Here is a 7,206-nt window from a genome sequence, read left to right on the forward strand (position 1 = left end):
GAAAAAAGTAAATATAAAAATACTTTGTCAGCAGTTAAAGAGCTTGCTTCCAAACCTGACAGCCCAGGTTTGATTCTCCAATACCCACTTAAAGCCAGATGCAAAAGTCGTGCTTGAATCTGAAATTTGGTTGCACTGGCAGGAGGCCTTGATGGGCCCATATTTATCCTTTTTCTGTCTGTCTCTCTCTTAAATAAAACTCATTTAAAAATACAATATGGGAACCCTAATTCCTTCACGCACTGGAAGAAGAGAGCCTCTTTCCGTTCCCAGCGCAGCCATGGCTTGCGATCCCAAGAAGCACCTGAAGAGAGAAGCAGCTCCAAAACATTGGATGCTGGATAAATTGACTGGCATATTTGCTCCTCGTCCAGCCACTGGGCCCCCCACAAACTGAGAGAATGTTTGCCTCTGATCATTTTCTTAAGGAACAGACTTAAGTATGCCCTAACAGGAGATGAAGTAAAGAAAATTTGCATGCAGGGCTTCATTAAGATTGACGGCATAGTCAGGACTGACATAACCTACCTGGCTGGGTTTATGGATGTCATCAACATTGATATGACTGGAGAGAATTTCATCTGATCTATGATACTAAGGGTCACTTTGCTGTTCATCGTATTACTCCTGAGGAGGCCAAGTATAACTTGTGCAAAGTGAGAAAAATCTTTGTGGGCACAAAAGGAATCCCTCATCTGGTGACCCATGATGCTCGTACAATTCACTACCCTGATCCCCACCTTAAAGTGAATGACACCATTCAGATTGATTTGGAAACTGGCAAGATAACTGACTTCATCAAGTTTGACACCGGTAACCTTGGTATGGTGACTGGAGGTGCTAACCTGGGGAGAATTGGTGTGATCACTAACAGAGAAGGACATCCTGGCTCTTTTGATGTGGTTCATGTGAAAGATGCCAATTGCAACAGCTTTGCTACCCGGCTTTCCAACATCTTCGTTATTGGCAAAGGCAACAAAGCATAGATTTCTCTTCCTAGAGGAAAAGGAATCTGCCTCACCATTGCTGAACAGAGAGACAAGTTAAGAGGTGAGATCAAACAATAGCCATTAAATTTGGTAAGACTCAACTTTCAAGACATCAATATCACTAGAAATATATAGGAGTGATAGTTAAGTGGATAATGAACAAAAAAGAAAATGGTTTACTTCGTTATGATTATGAGTATTATTCATTTACTTGAAATGCTTTCCTTGATTTAATTATCTATCATTTAAGGTGAGGTACTTGATGAGAAAAATTAAGAATTATTTACATATCAATGCATCTTTCCACTTCTTTTCTGTCCTGCTATTGTTTTAGACATTTGTCCCAAAGAGGGTATATATTTATAAAACTTCTAAACAGCAAGCCAGGCATGGTGGGGCAGGCCTTAAATCCCAGCCCTTGGGAGGCTGAGGTAGGAGGATCACTTGGGGTTTAAGGCCAGCCTGAAACTAATTGCAGATCCCAGCTCAGCCTGGGCTAGACCAAGACCCTACCTCAAAAAAAAAAACCAAAAAACAAAAAACACCTTTCTTCTATGAGTTTACCATATACATTCTTTTGGGTTATAAAATGAAAAATTATATTGTTTTTGCTTATATGACATAAGTTAGTATAAGACTTCTGGTAGTTACATTAATTCTAGGCCTTATGTATTAAATTTTTTTTCAGTGGTAGAAAACTATTTAGACTGCTAAGACATAGTCTGCATATTAGATGCATCTGAGTCTTAGAATTTAATGAAGCAAATGATTCTCAGTCAATTACAAAGTTATGAGCTAGATGTTTCATGTGTTTGTAAACCACAATACATGCAATTATGTGCATTTTAAAAAAATTTTTTATTTATTTATTTGAGAGCGACAGACACAGAGAGAAAGACAGATAGAGGGAGAGAGAGAGAATGGGCGCGCCAGGGCTTCCAGCCTCTGCAAACGAACTCCAGACGCGTGCGCCCCCTTGTGCATCTGGCTAACGTGGGACCTGGGGAACCGAGCCTCGAACCAGGGTCCTTAGGCTTCACAGGCAAGCGCATAACCGCTAAACCATCTCTCCAGCCCAATTATGTGCATTTTCAATGAAAATTAATAAACAAAATCACCTCATGCTGGATTCAGTTATTTGTAATAAAGTAGAAGAAACTTGAAAGTCCATATTTTATTTATATATACTATATTCATCTGTAAATTCTGGTTGTTTGTAAAGGAAATGATGTTGTAGGAGAGTAAGAAGTGTAAAAATTTTTGTTTCCAGATTCTGAGGTTATCTTTCATCATATATTTATAAGGGTTCTCATAGATGATGATACTATTTTTCATCATTCTAACCTCACTTCAGAATTCATTTCTTTCTTTTTATGTGAAATGGGAAAATAATTTAAATTCATATTGTTTATGATCACAAGTATATTCATATTGAAGTATAAATATTAATAGCTTCATTTATGAAATACCTGCTATTCGGAAAGTGAATTAGATATTTTATATTTTTGTATAGTAATCTCTTAGTTTCAATTATCCTTTGAGGAGAGTCACAATTTTCCATGTTAGAAAACTGAGCAGAGAAAATCATAAAATAATGTGTCTAAGGGAATTCAAGCAGTTAAAGCAGATGTGGGAGCTGGAGAGATGGCTTCGTGATTAAGGTGCATGCCTGTGAAGCCTAAGGACCAATGTTCACTCTCCAGGTCCCATGTAAACAAGACATACAAAGTGACATAAGCACCCAAGATGGCACACACATCTTGAGTTCTACTTCTGTGACTAAAGGCCCTGGTGTGCCAATTCTCTCTCTCACACACATACATAAATAAGACTGGTCTGTTAGACTTACCTCAATAAAACAATAGTTAGAATTCACTTCTTAAGTTATCCATACCCTAGTGGTGGCCTGTCCTCTATACTAAATTTGTCTTGAATGCACCCTGGAAATTAAACAATATATACATATTATACATATATAAACATATATGTGTACACACACACACACACACACACACACACACACACACATATCCACTTATATTAAACTAGGTGCTTCTAGAAGCCATTTTTTTATTTAATATTGACAGGCATCCATGTCCTATTTATGAAATATAGAAAATAATAATAACAGAGCCAGGTGTGGTGGCGCACGCCTTTAATCCCAGCACTTGGGAGGAAGAGGTAGGAGGATCACCATGAGTTCGAGGCCACCCTGAGACTACAGAGTGAATTCCAGGTCAGCTTGGGCTAGAATGAAACACTACCTTGAAAAACAAAAAAAAGGGGGAAAATAATAATAACAAATATTATAATATGAAGAGGCATCTTTTGGCATTAATAAATCAATGACTGAATTTGTGCTAGTATTCCAAGACACCCATAGATGGAATATAAGACATCAGTCTATAAAACATGCTTCATAATAAATTTATTAACTAGTCATTAGATGTGGAAAGAATTCTCAATGAATACTAATTTTATGGAATATTTTAAAATATGTGTAGTTCTTCATGTGAATTATTTGTTCACTTTAAAAATATTTTTATTTATTTATTGCAGAGAGATTGGGGAGAGGAGGCAGATAAAAAGAATGGGTCCTCCAGGCCCACTAGCAACTTCAAATGAACTCCAGATGCATGTTCTACCTTGTGTATCTGTTTTATATGGGCACTGAGAAACTCAAACCTGGGTCTTTAGATTTCACAGGCAAATTCCTTAACTGCTAAACCCTCTCTCCTACCCATGTTCACTTGACTCAGCCCTTCAGATGTTATGTGAGAGATATTAAGAACATTATGACTTTACAAAGGCAATATATGTACATGAAAATTAGATTTTGTCTTTGTGTTTTCCTTTATACATTGGTTTCTTCTCTGCCTACAAAAAGATCTTTGCAAAGCCAAAAGGAAAGAATGAATCACATTAGAAGTTTTGCTTTACATAGCACTTTTCAGGAATGAATGATAGATAACATGAAGCTACATGATATTGGGTTTTGGCTTTCCTATAAACAATATGAATAAAATTATGCAGGGTATCTTATTTTGCTATGTAAAATATGTTAGGTGATTATTACTTACACTTTTGCTTTTGAAAAAATATTGTGGTTAGGGGTACAAGCAGACTTTTTAAAGAGGAAATTGAATTTAATGATAGAATTTGGTGGTAAAAATTACCAAAAATTGAATCTAGGTCTTAGAAACAGATAACAGACATACAATTATTTGTAATTTAATAGGTATAGTCACAACAGTTCGTTTTCATTCTAAAACCTATGTTATGCACAACAGTAATAATTATGGACACATTCAGTGTTAATAATGTCTGGAAAAATGTTTAGAATTTATGCAAGAGTATGTCTGTGCAAGTATATTTAACATTTTTTTTTTAATCATGGCATGGGAATTTTAATATATAGGAACATTTTAAACCTAAAGAAAATAAGATACAGAGTATAATGGCTCTTCTAATCATCAATTGCACCAATTGATATATTAGTTTTTCTTCACATAAGTAATAAGTATAATTAGCTTCCAAACTGATACATATCAATTAAATTATCTTTAACATTAAAAGTAAATATTTTGACAATTCAAGCTTTACTGTGTTGTCCTCTAGCATTGGCCTTTTCTCGCCTATCACTTTTTGTGAGAGTCATCACTGATTTTCTATGTGATATGTATAGTAGTTAATTTCTGTGATTGCATATTCTAAAACCTAAGAATGTTACTTAAAGATATGTACATTTTAATAACTTTCTTTTACGTGACCCTTATTAAGTCATCTAGCTCTTCTTTTTTTTTTTAATTTTATTTATTTATTTCTTTGAGAGCGACAGACACAGAGAGAAAGACAGATAGAGGGAGAGAGAGAATGGGCGCGCCAGGGCTTCCAGCCTCTGCAAACGAACTCCAGACGCGTGCGCCCCCTTGTGCATCTGGCTAACGTGGGACCTGGGGAACCGAGCCTCGAACCAGGGTCCTTAGGCTTCACAGGCAAGCGTTTAACCACTAAGCCATCTCTCCAGCCCAATCTAGCTCTTCTTAAAGCTTATACTTGTTCTCCAGAAGAATTTCTATGGGGAGACTTTGCATTTCATTTAACAGTGCTTTCTCATTTATCTCAAAATATGTTAAATTCTTGAGAAACAAAATGCTTTGCTTCAGAACACATAACAAACTAATTAAATTGCTGAGTCCCAGTCAGTTTCACTGCAATACAACCTTTTTTATCCTCTTTCCCTTGTCGCCATATACTTTATATTTTCTCATCATGTCATCTCTTAATTTTAGTAAGTCCTGTGTTAGCCAAGTGTTAAAAAATACTTGTTTATGTGGATATTTAACATGAATATATATATTTAAAATAGCATTTTTGGAAAATAATTTTAGAGAATTAACTTCGGATATTTATGTCAGAAAATGAAATGATTGTGAGATTTTTATTTTTGCTGTGAAGTCTTGCTTTTATTTTTCCACTCTAATTTTATAAAATGTTTCAAGTTTTGTATAAAGGACAATTAAATAAATTTCCAACTACTGTCAATGGTGGTTCAATAGAGTATCTAGCTCTCCATACACAGAAATGTAGCACTAAATATTTCACACATAAAACATGTCATATTAAGGAACAAAAAAATCTGTCTTTTGAGTTGGCTTTAAATTATACACTGCCCTCTGTAAATAATATATGGATAGTTTTGGTTGTTGAAGCTTGACATTTTTATATAGTTGAATCATTTCATACTTTAGGTTAACAAAAATGATAAATAATAAAAATGGGTCACCCAATAATTTTTGTATTGTTCAGATTTCAAAGGTTAACAGATTTTAATAAGTAGTAGTTAAGGCCATCTACTTCAATATAAGAATTAAGTTATATCTCTAGAAATTAAATTCAAATTAGTTATAAAATCCCAAAATGAACATAGAAACTTTGATTTGGTCATCTCAGATTACAGTTTGCCAGTTAAAATTTAAATTTTACAAAATTTACTGGTATTTTACAATATGCAAATATACTCAAAACTCTACAAGTTAAATATTTAAACATTAAAGACATTCTTAAGGTCCTAAATATCTCAACTTATTTAAAATGAGAAAATTAGTGGAGTTTTGTCTTTAGCTTATTTTTTGTCTTATACTGAAGAAATAATTTGCAATAGCTCATATATTCTGTATCATCTAATTCTTATGGAGAAGTTTCTTATTCTAAAATTTTGACAAGTATCTCTCGTAGAATTCCCAAGGCATCAAAAACTCCTCCTCATCACTTACTTCTGTGATTTTGTCTGTTTCTTTAGATTCCGTCCTTACACCTGATTTTGTATCAAAATATTAACTTTTTGGTCTAGAAAAATAAAAATGAATAAAGCCATTGTTTAGCATTTAGCTTATTTGTTTGGCATGCTTAATAAAGGTAATTTTGTTCAAAGTAATTCTTGGGAATATCTTAAAGGTTCTCTTAAATATTTAATTATTAAGACTCTAGATGAAAGAGTAAAAACTCTAGGATCTTTTTGTTTTTATATTTTACATACAGTATAAGATTGTCCATGCTTTACTTGTCATTAAACAGTTGTATTGACTGTAGTGACTTAAAATGTTTGTTTTGAAAATAGATGCAATTATTAAACGTGAAAGGATTCATCACTGATTAACACGATAATTACAACCTGCAACTCCTCTTCATCCCATCCTTTCTTTTATTTGGGTGATTGGTTTGTTCTTCAGTTCACCTACCATATTTATATACTCTAACGATGTCTTTCATAATAACTCCAGTCTTGTTATATCTAATAAGAAATATCTAGCATATTCCAATGGAAATGGAAGTTTTGCATGGAAATAAAGATTTATTGAGCATAGACAAAGTGTTAAATTTTTGTAAATTAATTTTTTTATTAATTAGTCTTATACTCAGTGAATACAGTCAAGTTGGTACCATTGTTAGGCTCGTCTAAGTCCTACCCCCTCCCCCTGGCCCCTCCCTGTTGAGGTATATGGGTCATGCATTGTGGAGTTAGCCCACAGTTATGGGTAGGAGAAATGTCTTTGTGTATCATGACCCAACGTGTGGCTCTGACATTCTTTCCACCCTCTGTTCTGCAAAATTTCTCTGAGCCATGTTGGGTTCATTTTTGGTCTGCTTCAGTGATGAGGTGTTGGGGGCCTCTGGGTCTCTGGATCTCTGATTTGGCAGGAGTTGATTTTTCTCT

At 34.4% G+C, this 7,206-nt stretch overlaps 1 pseudogene; it reads left to right on the forward strand.

The window, feature by feature from the left end:
• Window positions 1-280: 280 nt before the first annotated feature.
• Window positions 281-1,067, forward strand: LOC101606530 (annotated as a pseudogene).
• The last annotated feature ends 6,139 nt before the right edge of the window (window positions 1,068-7,206 follow it).

Source organism: Jaculus jaculus, chromosome X, assembly GCF_020740685.1.
Source record: "Jaculus jaculus isolate mJacJac1 chromosome X, mJacJac1.mat.Y.cur, whole genome shotgun sequence".
Lineage (NCBI taxonomy): Eukaryota > Metazoa > Chordata > Mammalia > Rodentia > Dipodidae > Jaculus > Jaculus jaculus.